General features: G+C 43.0%; 1 long non-coding RNA gene across 2 annotated transcripts in view; it reads right to left on the bottom strand.

Annotated features, from left to right (window-relative positions):
• Window positions 1-5555: 5555 nt before the first annotated feature.
• The window catches only part of LOC125078207 (uncharacterized), a 170074-nt gene continuing 159553 nt past the window's right edge, over window positions 5556-16076 (bottom strand). For both annotated transcript variants that reach the window (XR_007120825.1, XR_007120824.1), the window contains exon 3: window positions 5556-5805. This is a non-coding gene — a long non-coding RNA (uncharacterized LOC125078207). The remainder of the gene's footprint in view (window positions 5806-16076) is intronic.

The raw sequence follows: 16076 nt of genomic DNA, 5'->3' as shown, positions 1-16076 counted from the left end.
AGTAGGAAGAGAAAGGAGTTCTTGTGCAAATTTCATCTTGCCTATGAAAGCAGCTCAAAAATTCCTTATTAACCTACATCCTTAGTTTGGCTTCAGAAGTTAACATTTCTCATCAGGCCAGTCTTCTGCTTGGGCTGCTTTCCATGTGTGCTAATTATATTATTGACTGGCATTTCCTACAACAATCCCTGCTCATATAACCACCACTGATTCATTAAGTCATGTGAATAGGAGCTAGTCCTTAGCTGACTAATTAGGGGTCATATCCCCAAAGTTAAAACACATACACTTATACCCAACAAAGGGCTGCGTGGTGCCCACCGAGCACCAAATATTGCACTGACTGCTGAGGACAGAAAACAGAAAAAAAACAAGATGGAGAATTTGAAATTCCCGCTCACTGTGCCCTTATCCCAAGAGACTCTTCATCTAGATGGAAAGCTAATGGCTAGTAAGTAACTCACAATGATTAAAGAGTCAAATCACTGCACAGGTATTCTAGACCTTTTAGCACAGTTGTTTTAAACTCACTATCCCAAGAGGAGCTTGGCTTCACGTGTGGCTGCTCTTTTGGGCATAAGAACTTTTGAGAACGAGACACTTTTCTTTCTTTTCTTTTTTTTTTAAGATAGAGAGAGAGGGGGGCGCCTGGGTAGCTCAGTGGGTTAAGCCTCTGCCTTCAACTCAAGTCATGATCTCAGGGTCCTGGGATCGAGCCCCACATCGGGCTATTTGCTCAGTAGGGAATCTGCTTTCCCCTTTCTCTCTGCCTGCCTCTTTGCCTACTTGGGATCTCTCTGTGTCAGATAAATAAATGAAATCTTGAAAAAAAAAAAAAAAAGATAGGGGTGGGGAAGTGACAGAAGGAGAGGAGGAGAGAGAATCTCAAGCAAGGCTCCAGGCCCAGTGCAGAGTCTGATACGGGCCTGGATCTCACAACCCTGAAATCGTGACCTGAGCTGAAATCAAGAGATGGATACTTAACCATCTGAGCCACCTAGGCACCCTGATACACAGTACTTCTAAGGGAATTGTTACCCAAGCACTGAAAGCCTTTATTACCAATGTCTGTTGAAAAGGAGGGCAGTAGTTTTAGGCTGCTCTAGAAAATCAGACAAAAAATTACTTCCTCACAGAATTAGAAAATCTCCTGTTTGGGAGAATCCTTAAAGGTGATCTTCTCTAATCTCCCATCTAAAGGTTGAGAGTCTCCTCCGGCTTGAGGAAAAGATGGTTGGAGGCTGATGGTAGAAGACTAGGGGTTGGGGGACTAGGGACAGGAGCTGGAGGAGGGGAGGGACCTCAAGGAGGAATGCTAGACAGGGAGAGCACACTCCTAGCCCACAGACCACCCCTCCTCCTACACACACATATACTGGACTTTCTTTCATTCTTTTTTATTCTTTGACCCAGTTGGGACTACAGTCAATAGAAAATGATTATTTATTTTTATGAGACAAAAAGAAAGTATTTTCCTGTATTGTACTTACTGCTTTGCACATAATAAGCACATAATATTAATAACTGAATGAAATAACAACCCAAATGACCTTCTCTGCCAACTGATAAGTGAACTAAATATAAGTATATTATATAAGTATATATATATGCTTATATAAGTATATATATACTTATATGTACAAGTATAAATAATACAAATATAAGTAATATAAATAATAATATAAATAACATCATGCCCTTTTCCCAAAGTGGCCAGGACTGTTTACAAAATGAACTTTGTCCTCTGTGCCATGAATTGTGGTAGAAGAATCAGAGATAAATATAATAATGCCTGCCCTTGGAAGCTCATGGTCTATTAAAGCTACAACACAATGTAAATATTAAAACACAGTGATAAATGCTATTGTAGATGTATGGTTCATTGATCACTCTCCCTCAATGGGTGGGTGGGCATGGCCTGGCTGGTGTGGGTGGACCCAGATCAGCTACAGAAGCATAGAGCAAGGGTCAAGACCAGGAGAAAGTGCAAAGATTCGATGAATGGGAGGCCATGGGTTGGTAAGCCAGGGAAGTGAGTCTAGACCAGAAATGATAAGAAGGAGGGCATGAGATAGATGCCAGGAAATAGAGCAAAGCCCCAAAACTCAAACCCTCAGGGAAATGTGGCCTGGGAACTACAGTTCAATAGGGATGCAGGGAAATATGTGGGTGAATATGGAAGCAGGGGGTTTTGCCCAGTCTTGCCTTCCTGACCTTCCCAACGTTTGGAACAGGCAGAATTGGCTCCATTTGAAACAGTGGAGTAGACAGATGAGAAAAGAGCATTCAGAAGTAGAAAAACTGAAGATTCAGAGAAAAGTTCCTGGTGGTTTTAGGTGAAGCAGATGTTTTAGAACTGCAGAATGCCTGGGGCCATGCTCTTTGGGGAGATGACTACATAGGGCCATCACTGCCAAAGCTTGAGATACATGCTGTGAGTGCTCCATATGGAGAGATGTTCCAATAGCCTTTGACTCTGTAGGGAAGACTCAGTTATGGACTAAGTGGCATGTACTCATCACATGCTACTGGCTTTAATACTCCCAGTTATGGATATGCATAATAAAGTTGCACCAGTCTACAACTTTGAGACTTATAGATGGAAGTGGAATTGATTTGATTGATCAGATAATTCTTATTGATATAAAAGAAAGATAAGCTCTGGTTCCCCCTTCTTTTTAATGTGCCCATTAAGAACTTGATCTTTTTTGGAATGAGCTAGATGCACATATATCTTCACCAAGAAACAGAAAGTTAGGAGTTCTCTTAGATGCCGCAGACAGGACTTTATCATTATGAACTACCAGTGGTTTTAATAGACACCTGACCCCAATTTTTAATTATCACCATTAAGAGAGGTTTTGGATCCACTGTCCTAGAACTAAAGTTATTTTAGGAAGATGCCTAACAGAGCCAGTAACCCCAGAGCAATTAGCTGCATTGCTGTATCTCAAAGGATATTTCATACCTATTTTGTCTTGAAGAGTATCCCAAGAAGCTAAATTTATCAAATCTGGGCCTTGTTTGGGTGCTTGTGTAGGCTCAAATAATCACAGCCATGCTTTATGGCAAAGAACTGGAGTCTCAACTTTTCATTTTTCTATAAATTGCAGCAGACTCAAAATTACTTTCCAGATGAAATCTTGGGCCTGGTGGCAGGGACTTTCTAGCTCTCTTAAAACCAGAAACAGCCTTCCATTCAGGCAGATTTTTTAAAAAATGATGTTTCAATTCTCAGAGGAGGGGGCTGATCCTCTCTCATGCTTAGCACTGAGAGCAGGCCCATCCCAGTGATCTGTCAGGAGAGCCCATCTTGAAAACACTGTCAGAAAACCTTTGAAAGGCTCAGATTATGCTTAAAGAGAATTAATCTGGCAATCGCTTCCTCTAGGTTCTGTGGAATTTAATCTTAGTTTAAACCAGACAAGCCACCAGAGTATACTTTGGTGTAATTCCTGCAGAACCCAGTGTAAAAAGTAGTCCTGAAAAAAAATATGCTATGTTGAATATGAAGGTGATATTGATGAGTATTTGATATTCATCACAGTGCACAGTGTCTTTTGTAGGGAAACCCACCAAAGATTTCTCTCCTTAGGAATATGTGTATGTCTGTGTGTGAGTGTATGTATGATGTTCAAAAAATTTTAATTGAAGAGCATAATTTCTGAAGAATGCATAAAATAGCAGAGTTTGGCAGATGAACAATCTTGTGAAGCCCCATCCAGGTCAAGCACCCCTCTCTTCCTTCCTCCCTTCTTAATACTCTCCCTGCCCCTGGAAGGCAACTATCATCTTAACTCTTACTATAATCACTTTCTTGCTTTCCTTTATAATCTTAAACCTGTCTGTATTTCCTCAGCAATACAGCTTCTAAACACACATACTCTCTAATATATTGTATATATATCAATATCATGTAAGATTCATTCATGTTCCTGTAGTTTCTTCATTTTCAGAGTTCTGTATTATTCCCATGTCTCAAAGTACCGCAGTGTGCTTATCCATTCTACATTTGCTAGGCATATATGTAATCTCCTTTTAGAAGTTATGGAGAACAATGATGCTCTTGACAGTCTTATAATGTATATGGAATAGTTTCTTTGGGATATACACTTTAGACTATAGTTTCTGGGCTAAAAACAAATAAATATCCTATACATACATTATATACATGTATTTACTTATTTATACAAAGTTTTCAGGACATATATATGTGTATATATATGTATATGTATGTGTGCATATACATATATATATATATATATATATATATTTCTGAAGGATTATAATCAGAATATTTGGAATAATCTTCTACTGTGTTTCTCTTAATCAATGGATTGGTTTTACCATGTCAGTTCTGCTAATCTTGTAAATAGTCATGCTTCCCTCTTCACACTGGTCACTAGAGAACTCAAAGCCACACTCACTGTCAACTGTGCTCTGCTGAGGGAGGTTTTGAAGCAGGGAGGTGTCTCTAGGGCTAGTGTAGGAAGAAGGTAGATAGAACGGGACATCCTGCCTACCCTTGTTCATCCAAGCAGAGCAGTTTTTCTGTTAGGAAATATTACTGGCATGCAAACAAGTATAGAGGATAATACATAATTGTTTCTATCCATTGTATATATTGGTTTTCCAAACACATTTTTATTTTAAGAAAAAGCCTTCGTAATAGCTTTAAAAAAATGTTAACCTCTGATCTAACTCCCATAGATAGAAAGTACAGGGCTGGGATCAGAAGACCTGACTAGGTCAACCTAGGCTTGGTATAAGTCACGTCATCTCTCTGACCCTGTAGAGAGGCTCAGAGGACGAGATGATGTGGTCATCCAAAGAAACTCAATGAAGAGTCTTTAGTAAAAGACTTGATGATAGCATAAAGGCAACTCTTAGAGAGTACTATGGCTCTGGGGGTCTAAGCTATGTACCTTGTTTAGGAATCTTGACATTAATATTTGACTGAGATTTTTGCTCTAAAATTTTGAAATCCTTTGGTCTATGACATTGAAGGATTTTTTTTTCTGTTTAAATCTGTATTGTTCAGGGAAACTTTAATATAGTACTTAAGTATGCAGATTTGAAGACTGAATTTCAGTTCAATCCCTCTAAGGCTTAGGTGCCCTGTTTATGAAAGAGGCTAATGGTAATGCCTACCACATCTGGTGGTTGTAAGGATTAAAGGCAAAATGCTCGGCACCCAATCAGTACTACTGATATCAGATTATTCTAATTCATAGTCTACTCCTCCACTGATCCCATCATCCTCTTGGACAACATTTATATCTACGCTGACATCCAACACTCTAATTTTCTACACTTGTAACTTCTTCCTTCCATTGGCATCCACCTGCTCTCCACATCAGACACACCACTACTCCTCAGCAGGTTATCAACAGGAACTGTATCATTTCTAAAATATCCTAATGGAGAATCAAAGTTTCCTTCCTGTTTTTTTTTTTTTAAACAGCTTTATTAGTTAGAGAATGCTGGCTGCTACAGCAGATAACACATACAATCTCGGCCTCTTACCACAATATAAATTTTTTTCTTACCCGATTAAAGTCCCAGGCTGATGCCCCTGATTTGTAGGCAGTTCTCATCGAAGCAGCAACTCAAGGACACAGGCTCCTTCCATCTGGTGCCTCCAGCATCTCCAGCTCATGGCTTTCAAGGCTGATGAAGAAAGGGAAGTGCAGGGTGGGTTGCACATGGAAGGTTCTGTGGACCAGACCTAGAACAGGCACAGGAGAGTCCACCGGCCAGAACTCAGACATGTGTTCACAAGAAAGACAGGGGGAAATAATCTATCTGTGGGAAGGAAACAAAAACAAACAGGCTTGATAAATGGCTAGTCAATCTTTGCCATTCTCTTATCACACCTAATCTTCCATTTTCAGCCTCATGGAGATCTATAATCCTTGAATTCTTCTTCCTCCTGACAGCTCTCTCCCCCATCCTCCTTTCCTAGAGCCTAGTCCCCAAGGCCTAACACTTGACCCTTTCCATGCCATTAACTCCTTTACCCTCTTGTCATTTTCTGGTACATATCTGTAAAAGTACCAGCCACAGACAAATCTAAGCACTCTCATTCTCTGCGCCGATAACTAGCTTGCTGGCTGCTCCTAGGAGTACATTACCTGCAGGCATGCACGCAAGACCAAGTGGACTAAGGCCATGAACATTCATATTTTCCAACATCAACCAGGCCCCTGGTATTGCTACATTATTTCATATAATTCTAATAATCTACATACCTCTTTTCCCCCAGTGACTATATTCATCTGTAAGTTCTCTAAACCAATTGCTATATATTCCAAGTTAAGTTTCAGTATATGATTTCACATCTAACATCATGGGAAAAATAGAAGGTAGCATCCTGGGCCCACAGAGATCATTCACTACATAGCTTTTAAAAGATGCAAGTATTCCCCTAACCAAAGTATTTCTAAAGCTTTGGTGAAGAGAGTGTCTTTTGGGCCTTATCAGGGGACGTGTAGTTAAGGTGTGGTTTCGTGAAACTTACTGTACAAATCCATCCTAACACTATCATCTCCCTAGGCCTCTGAATTCCTTCCTCTTCATCATAACAAGAAAGTTCTGGCAACTTATTTTCATTTAGCAATGCCCACTATTATTTCTAGGTCTTAGGCAACTAAGCAAATTGGTAGAATATACTGAACCAACACACTTTATTCAGAATCTCTAGTTGGTTCTCACATATTAACAAATTCAGTTGCATTTAGAATTATATTCCTCTTTCCTTGGTCTTGTATGTTCAGAATTCTTTCCTGTAAACCTTTACTAGAATTTTGCTGAGATAATTAGCAAATTCTTATAATACCATTTGGTGTGAAAATAATCTCCTCTTGGGTTTAATTGTATAATTGGCTCCCTGATACACTCTGGGATATGGCTCTAGAAAAAGATGCTGGCAGGGGTTGGGGACATGGGTTCAATTGAGAAAAAGGAGAGCTGTCTCCTTAGTCAGTTATTGTAAAGCTTTTAGTAAGGAAAACAGCTTCATTGGGTGGGGGAAAGAGCTGCTTTGCATAGCAAGGAAGGTTCGGAGAAAGGGAGAGCTTAGAGGACCCTAAGCCATCTATGATGGCTAACGTTGTATGTCACCTTGACTGGGCCATAGGATGCCCAGATATCTAGCCAGATGTGAGTCACAGTGTGTCTGTGAGAGTGTTTCTGGAAAGCCTTAGCATTTGAGTCAGTACACTGAGTCAAGCAGATTGCTCTCCCTAATATGGGTGAGCCTCTTCAGACCCACTGAAGTTCCCATTAGAACAAAAAGCCTTTTTTTGTAAGAAAGTAAGGGAGAGTTCTTTCTCTCAACCTGTCTTTGAAGTAGGAAATTGATCTTCTCCTTTCTCAGCCAGACTAAAACATAAACCATTGGCTCTCCTGGGCCTCCAACTTGCTGACTACAGAGCTTAGGACTTCTCTGCCTCCAAATCACGTGAGCCAGTTCCTGACAATAGATCAATCTCTTTCTTTCTCTGTCTCTGTCTCTGTCTCTCTTTACTGAGAGAGAGGAAGAAAGAGAGAGAGAGAGAGACACTACTCAGACTAATACATCATTCAGCTCTTCTGTTTCTCCTGGGGGCTCACCTCTTTTCCGAGGCATATCCTCACTTTCACACAGGGCACTTAGTAAAGTAGCAATATTAACAACTTTGTAATTCAGCAGTTTGCAGGAGCAAACTGTGGTGTTTTGCTTTAGTCTTTCAAACTTACATAATTAGACTCAGGTAATTCCTGATTTTCAGCTTGTATCTGAATTAGAAATTTAAACTTGACATTCTCCCTGTTAAGTTGTCCAGCTCAAATAGAAGCAATCATCCTGTCACAGAATATGATTTTTTCAAACTTTCTGTAAAACTATATGGGAGCTGCCACTTTTTTTTTTGTTTGTTTGTTTGTTTATTTGACAGAGAGAGATCACAAGTAGACGGAGAGGAAGGCAGAGAGAGAGGGAAGCAGGCTCCCCGCTGAGCAGAGAGCCCGATGCGGGACTCGATCCCAGGACCCTGAGATCATGACCTGAGCCGAAGGCAGCGGCTTAACCCACTGAGCCACCCAGGCGCCCGGGAGCTGCCACTTTGTCCCCTCCCCCCCAAACCTTATCTTCACAAGGCACTCCCTTTCAGGTGACCACAGCTAATAATTAACTCATAATTAACTCCATGCCATGATGTCCCACCACCTCATATACCTGATATAGTGCCTTTGGCCAGGTAACTAACTGATCTCACAGTCCCCCACTTCCTTGGTGTGTGCAACCTCTCTTGGGGCCAATTTTCCTATAAGTCTAATTCTTTTGGCTACAAATAAAAGTACCCTCACGTGCCTAACTTTAGAAATCAGATATTCCAAGGTATTGTATCTAGCCAGACATGAGTCCACAGTGTATCTTCATGGTTTGGATATTTCATGGTTGGATATTTCATGGCTTCATGGTTGGATATTTCAGGGGCTTGAATACAACCCTAACTCCCAAGTTCTCTCTAGCCTTCCACTCTGTCATCCTTAACACATCAGCTTTGCCCTTGGGGCAGTTCTCTTGCTCGTCACAAGATGGCTGCTGCAGTGCCAGAGAGCACGTGCAGATGTTACAAAGTCTGACAGAAGAACACGGAAAATCTTTCCCAGGAGTACTCCTGGGAAAGTACCCCATATCTTATTGGCCAGGATTGGGTCACAACCTGTGAATAAACCAATCACTGACAAGAAGAATGGAATTCCGTAACTACTCAGGAATCATCTTTGAGAGGGAGATAGGACCACCTGCTCCGGGTGTGTGGCTATACAGAGGAGAGACAGCAGAACAAAATGCAGGCTCTGCTATCCCAGAAGAGTAGAGAATTCAGGCTGAGCAGGTAACCAACAGTGTCTGTGTCAATGATGATGATTATGGACAAAGGAAAGAAAATAGTCAACACCTGATTTTTTATTCTTGCCACCCAGCGTCCTCCCAGATGACAGATGAGACCTTGACTCAGGAAAGTGTCATGAGTGGGGTAGAAAGATGGATCAAAAAGGGTAAGGAACCCTTCACTCCCACAACAAATATCTCTACATCCAGAGGGAGCAGAGAAAGGTAATTCCCCTGTGAGGAAGGACAGGTGGTCTTAGCACTGCCCTGGGTGAAGCGCTCAAGCTACTCTAGAATCCCAGTGACCTGGACCCAAGAAAATAAGGCTGAGCACCCCCACATTAGAGCCTCCTACTCCTGCTTACAGGAATATGTCTAGTCTTATAGTTCATCCAAAGGAAACACAGCATCCCCACATTACAACACGAAAAATCAATATATAGAGCAGAGAGCTCTCAGGCCGTGGGACAGGGCCCAGTTGTAGGCCCACTGGGTCCTGTGACTTCTCTCATACCCTCAGCTGATTCCCAGAAGGCAGCAGTCACCATCCAGAAAAGGACAAATCATCATACTTTCAAAGCAAATGAGAAGAAAAGGTGAGGAATGGTTGAAAGAAGTGAGACCCTTTCCTCTTAAAACACCCTTCACATTCTTCTTTGATCTATTGAGAAGTCTCCCCCCAGGATGTCTTCCATTGTCATTAAACTCCTGTCACCTATATACTCCTGGGGGCAGAAGGGAAAGTTATGGAGTGGAGGGAGAAGTCTAACAAAGTCTGACTGGCCCTTGAGGACAGACTGCAGGTGTCAACCACATGCACAACTTCCATCTCCATGTGGAAGCTCCTCAGGAATCTTCTATTCTATAAGTCTGTCAGGGAAGCTAGGACAATTTGTCCATGCCGCCTCCCCTAGGCCCACACATGCGCCACCTTCCCATGCGCAGAGATGTGAGGCCGAGTCTGCTCTGCTCTGGGCTCACACTAGGCAACACGGGGAACAACGGTCTGTCTCTGGAGGCCGGCTCCCCCTGACCCCTTGCCACCTGAAGGAGAAGGAGAGCAGCATTTTCCAGTCTGTCTCACATCCTCACCAACTTACCAGTTACCCTCACCACCTTCACCCCTAGCCCTAACTTCACACTCCTATCCAGAGATCTCACCATCCCAAACTCTTTGGAGCACTTCTAGCTTAGCTGTTTTTGCATTCATCAGCTGACTGATTTTCGGGCCTTACAACAGTTCTAAGAGGCGGACAGAGGTGGGTTTAGGGGTGTACAATGATTTCTGCCATTCAGGGAGGAGGTGCCCTCTGTTCCCCAAGATCATGGTCAGTAAGTGGTGAACGCACCAAGGCAACTGCTCCTTCTGGCACTCCAGAACTCTGCAGGATTTATGGTCCTGGGCAAGAGCAACAATCTCCACGTTATCACTGCCACAGTGGTAGAACATAACCGTTCAGGCCTAGAGAAGGCTTTAGAGACTGCTGGCACTGTTTTTGATAATGATGACTTGGAGACACCCAGGAGAAGCCAAGTGGGCTGGGAGAACCTGGGACTCTCGAGGGCCCGTCCAGTGCCCTTTGCTCTCTCTCTGTCCTCACACAGCCACCACATTGGGGCCCTTTAATTTCCAAGATCTTTCTCTTTTATCAGGGGAAAGTCATTAACTTTATGAGCAGTAACTCCTGATTTTGAAGCCCTTCAATTTTAAAGCCATGGGGAGGAAATAATTAAACTGAATCCAAGTCACAGTGTTTAAAATGCTAATAGACACCAGGGCCTTCTTCTTCATCTTCTTTCCAGTGTGTTTATGAACAGAATTAATCACAAACGCTTTCACCTTAGCAACCCACTGAGCTGGAGTTGGAACGAAACATTTTGTGCAGCAAGAATCCACTCAAATATTCAAATAGAGACTACCAGACTACAAAAAATTCCATCTAAATGCATAGACCATTTTCCTGCATGGAGATCACAGGTCCTACCCATTCGTAAGCTCTTGGGGGCATGAGGCCTAGTTACTCAGTCAGGGAAACAAACCAGATCTGTAGACTCTGAAACAGAGTTGATGGAAAGGAGCCAGCACTACACTTGGGGTTCTAAAAATGTTTGCAAGAGGTCAGTATTTACCAGCCAAATGGAGCTTTTTGACCTTGTTTTCTATTTTAAAATGCCTGACCCTCTCCCTTCTGTTGCTAGAAGCATCTGCTGTTGTCTTGGAGAACAAGCACGTTGCTCTTGGATATCTGACCTGGCCGGAAGGAAACTGGGCTGAGGGCTTATTGGGCTGGCCAGGTTTAACCCAGAGGAAGCCTGCTCTTCAGATACCTTCTCCGGCATTGCTTCTCTGAGTGACAAGCATAGGATGTCCAAGAAGCTTCGGAATCCACTTGCAGAGGGTTGTTGGCCATAGGGGGTGGGAGGCAGAGGGAGGTGGAAATACAGCTTCTTATACATCATGCCACTAAATGCTTCCAGCCATGCCGGGGAGGAAGCAATGCCTCCATTTAACAAATGGGGCAACTGTGACTTAGAGAAATTAAGTGGTTTGTGAAGGGTGAAAAAAATAAAGGGGCAGAACTAGTTTCATATTCCAGAGCCCTTTCCACCATCTGACCCTAGTTAATTTAATATCCTCATTTGCTTTGAAAGTATGATGATTTGTCCTTTTCTGGATGGTGACTGGTGCCTAGGAATCAGCTGAGGGTGTGAGAGAAGTCCCAAGGCCTGGTGGGCACGTAACTAGGCTCTGTCCCATAGTCTAAGATCTCGGCCAAACCTGTGGGTCACTGGTGTGGTGGAAGACAGGGCAAGGGTGTGGCTCTCACATTCAGCCCCTCAAACATGCCCCCTGGATCTGAGAACCAAATCCAAGCACTTGCCCTCAGCGCTGAAATAATCAGCCCAGATTATCTCTCTTCCTGTCCTCCGAAAGCTTCCTGCGCATCCCCCTCTGAGTGTCCTAGTGCTCCCCACCCCGGGCTAAGAACTTTCTGCCTCCAGCTTTCTGTGTTGGTCATCTTCCCTGGTTCAAGGCCAGGCTGCAGTGCCTGCTTCTTGGGAAGCAGTTCCCCTGTTGTTTCAGCCCTCCAGGTGGTTCTCTTCTCAGAACAATGCTCCGTGTCTTCTCTGAGCCACCTGAAGCCTCACACCTACCTTGACAGCGTCTAAGCAAGACGAAGAAACAGATTCGGATCACGACGTGACTTTACTTTGCAGCTGCAGCTCCTGCCCACCTCTCCAGCCTCGTCCCGCAGTGCATTCCGAACACTCTGGCCTTCTTCCTACACCCTTGAACACACCAAGCTTTCTCCTGTGTTAGGGACTTTGTACTTCCGTTTCCTCAGCCTAGATCCTTCTACCACCTGACCCCACAATCTTCCCATGCCAGAATTTTCTATTCATTCACATCTCAGTCAATTTCCCCCTACAGGCAGACCTTCCTGACCACACTAAGTAGGCCCCGTACCCAAACGCCCACTCTTACTCCCTAACCTAGTTGCCTGCTCTGCTTTCTTGAAGGCCCTTGACCCCACCTGATATTGCCTTGCTCACTGACTTCATTCTTCGCTTATCACCCACATGCCCCCTTGGATGTGTGTTTGGGGATTGCAAGGACCTTACTGACTTGTTCCCCACTGGCTCCTCAGTGCCCAGGACAGTGTCTGGCTTCATAATCATTTGCTCAATGGATAGGAAAGAAAGAAGGCACAAGAGAGGATAGAAAAAGGAAAAGTGGAGGACTGTGGCCTTGGTGTTGTTATGCGATGCTATATACCTTGGAGATCCTTCGGTACACATCATCTTGTTTAATTCTCCCAACAGCGCTAAGAAATAGGTAAGATAGTTCCCATCTACAGACAGAAATTACTAATACTTACTGAGTACTCTTCAAGCACTTTGTTCTTAAATGGAATTGAATGACACATGAAGAAAAAGAGAGGGAGAGAGAAAGAGAGAGAATTACAGGATAAGTTGCAGAGGTAAGATCTGCTCTCAGATAGCCCACACTCTTAACCAGCGCACAAAGGACACAGATTCAGAGAAGTTCGGTGTCTTATATATCATAAGGGGCTCAGAGATTTTGAATCCTTGAACACTGGGCTCCAGACCTCTGCTGCCCTTGCTTTTCCTTTTATAATATACCAAGTACCTAGATTAGAAATTGGGGGGCAGGGAAAGAAGAGGAGTTTGTGTAGGGAGAGGCCCCATTTCCCCAATGCACTGGATGTCTTCCCTTTGTCCCCCTCTAAATCCACTCTCCACCCTCTCCACCCTGCTCTGTGGTTCTGGAAGACTGACCTGCAAGGATCACCCCAAAGAGCACCCTTGCTCTCCTGCTTCCAGCTGAGTTCAGTCAGCAGAGAACAGTGGGAAGGGCAAGGAAGCTATCTAATTCCTCCCTCCTGGAGAGAGCAAAGGGCACATCTCCTGTAAGGGTCCCCTGCTCACAAGGCTATTTTTCATCCTGGGAGTAATAATGGCACCCATCTGTGACTAGCCCCAGGTCCCTTCACTATCTGCTATCTCTGGTGGTTTCCCCTCCCTGCCTTAAATAACAGTGGGTCAAGAGTCCTCAAATGACCCATGCGTATGTCATCTATTTGTGTCCCATTAGAACTTGACTTACCCACTGCACTCAGAGTTCTCCCAGAGCAGGGAGAGACTATAGCTGGCAAACTTTTTGTTCCATGGACCCAGAGTGACGGAATAGCCCATACGTGTTCCCCAGTAGATAGCTGTATTCAGGGCACAGACAGCTTCTGCACTTGCATTTCTTTGTCTGCAAGAGGGAACAGAGCCCTTGAGAGCCGCCTTCTTGACCTAGGCGATTTCTCCTTTAGGAGGCCAGTCTTTCATATTCCTATTTTTGAGTATCAAGCAATTGGCCCTTTGCCTCCTATAAACTTCCTTTTCAACAGATGTTTTTGTCACTCCTGTAACTGTTATGGTGACTAAATATAGTCTTATCTCTATCCAAAATTATGTAGATTGAATCAATGTTTCCCAAGTCTCCTCCAACGGTGGCCACAACAGCTATCTGATTCACCCCTGAATCTCTAGAGCCCTGAATGTCCAGAACGTGGTACATGGTAGCTTCAAGGAATATTTTTTAATGAATTGAGAGATTTCAGTGTGTTTTGATGAATAAGCAATGGGGGAAGGTCCCTGTGGTTCTAAGAGTCAATTTCTTTAGGCTATTGAAATAGTCATATGATTTCTAAACCCTGGGAAAATGCAGTGAATAAACATTTAGTGGACCCATGAAAAGGTGCACAAGCATTTCCCAAAGTTTTCATCCATACTAAGCAAACCAATGCTGTTCTAAGCACCAGCTGTACTTCTGAACAAGGAAACACAATCCAGGGAAGGAGATAACAATTGAAAAGGGTCTGACTTCTTGATCTTAGTCTGTCACCCTGACATGAACACATGCTTGGCTGAGCTCTCACTTGAGTCCACTTAGGAACAAGGGTTGAAAATGTTCTAAACTCAGACTGGGGTGATGTACAATTCTATAAATAAGCCAAGAACAATAGGATGGTACCCTTTCCGTGGATGAATTTTATGGTATATAAATTATATTTCAATAAAGATATTTTTTTAAAAAAAGAAAAAAAGGAACCAAATCAACCTGAATATTGAACTCTTCTTCAGTGTGTCACAGCCATTATTAACAAGGGGGAGGCAAATCACTCTAAGACTATATACTGAAATCAGAAGAATATAGGTAATTTCTAATCAAAAGGGTAAATATGGGAGTGCTTGGGTAGCTCAATCATTTCAGTGTCTACCTTTGGCTCAGGTCATGGTCCCAGGGTCCTGGGATCAAGCCCCGCATCAGGCTCCCTGCTCACCGGGGAGTCTGCTTCTCCCTCTGCCCCTTCCTACCCCACACGTGTTCTCTTTCTCTCTCAAATAAATAAATAAAATCTTTTTTAAAAAGAGGTAAATATGTTAAAGACACCAAGCAAGAGGCAGGTTGAGTGGCTACAGTCCACACCTTTGATTTTCAGAAGTAAGTCAAGCAAGATGCTCAAGGTCACACAGCTAGCTAGGAGCAGAGCTGGCTGCCTTGGCTGCCAGGACACGGCCCTTCCTTCTGCACCAGCCATCATGCTGCACTCATGAAACTTGGAAAAAAAATTTATTTTTGAACTCAAAAAGGGAGAATAAATAAATTCCAGAAACTATAGATCATTAAATATGACATCAATCTGAATCTAATCCTAGAATGGATTTTAAAATATGTGGTATGTGAGCCTTTAGAAAAGCAAGGATTGTTATATGAAGTCAGCATGGATTATTAAGAGTGAGACACCCAAAATTGTTCTATCTGCTTTATGAAAATGATTCCAGTAGATTGGGGGAACGACATAAATGTACTGTTTCTTGACTTAACTGAAACATTTGATAAATTCTTTCAGTCTTTTGGCAAACGAGATGCAAATGTGACCTGGATAATAGTGAACTTTGGAATATGTACTCAGGCATTGTAGCTGTCCATGTGAAAATTGCACACTGGTGTTAATCGAAATATTAATATAGCCTTGGGCTGCATTGATAGCAATAGGATCACCATATTTTGCGCTGTCTGATCACGTCTGGGATTTTTTTTTAAAGATTTTATTTATGAATTTTATTTATTCATTTGACAGAGAGCACATTGTGGGACTCGATCCCAGGACCCCAGGATCATGACCTGAGCCAAAGGCAGACGCTTAACCAGCAGAGCCACCCAGGGGCCCCACACATCTGGGATTTAAAACAGACCACGACACAACAAAATATCTTTGCAAGAAGGTAGCACGAGGGTGATGTGGTTGTCTCTGAAAAACACGCCATGGCTCATAATGAAGATTAGTTCGAACTAATTCCTTTTACACACAGGAGAAGAGACTTGGGGAATTACGGTAACTGTCTTCAGATACTTAAAAGTTGCTGTATGAAAATGGATCATACTTAGCCCATGAGACTTCTGAGAGAGACATAGGTAGGGAGTGGAGTGACGGAGGAGGACTGGGTGGAATGGGGGAAATCAAAGCGACATTAACTGGCATAACTGAACTCAGTTTATGATCCTGGCCTCAAGCCTAAATACTCAAAAACAGAACTCTAGGTCAAGAGAGGTAGCTGAAAGCTAATTATTTGCATGACATGGTCTTGGATCCATGCAGAATTACTTTCACAGATATTA

Source organism: Lutra lutra, chromosome 10, assembly GCF_902655055.1.
Source record: "Lutra lutra chromosome 10, mLutLut1.2, whole genome shotgun sequence".
In the NCBI taxonomy this organism is placed as follows: domain Eukaryota; kingdom Metazoa; phylum Chordata; class Mammalia; order Carnivora; family Mustelidae; genus Lutra; species Lutra lutra.
This window is presented reverse-complemented; position numbering and strand designations above follow the sequence as displayed.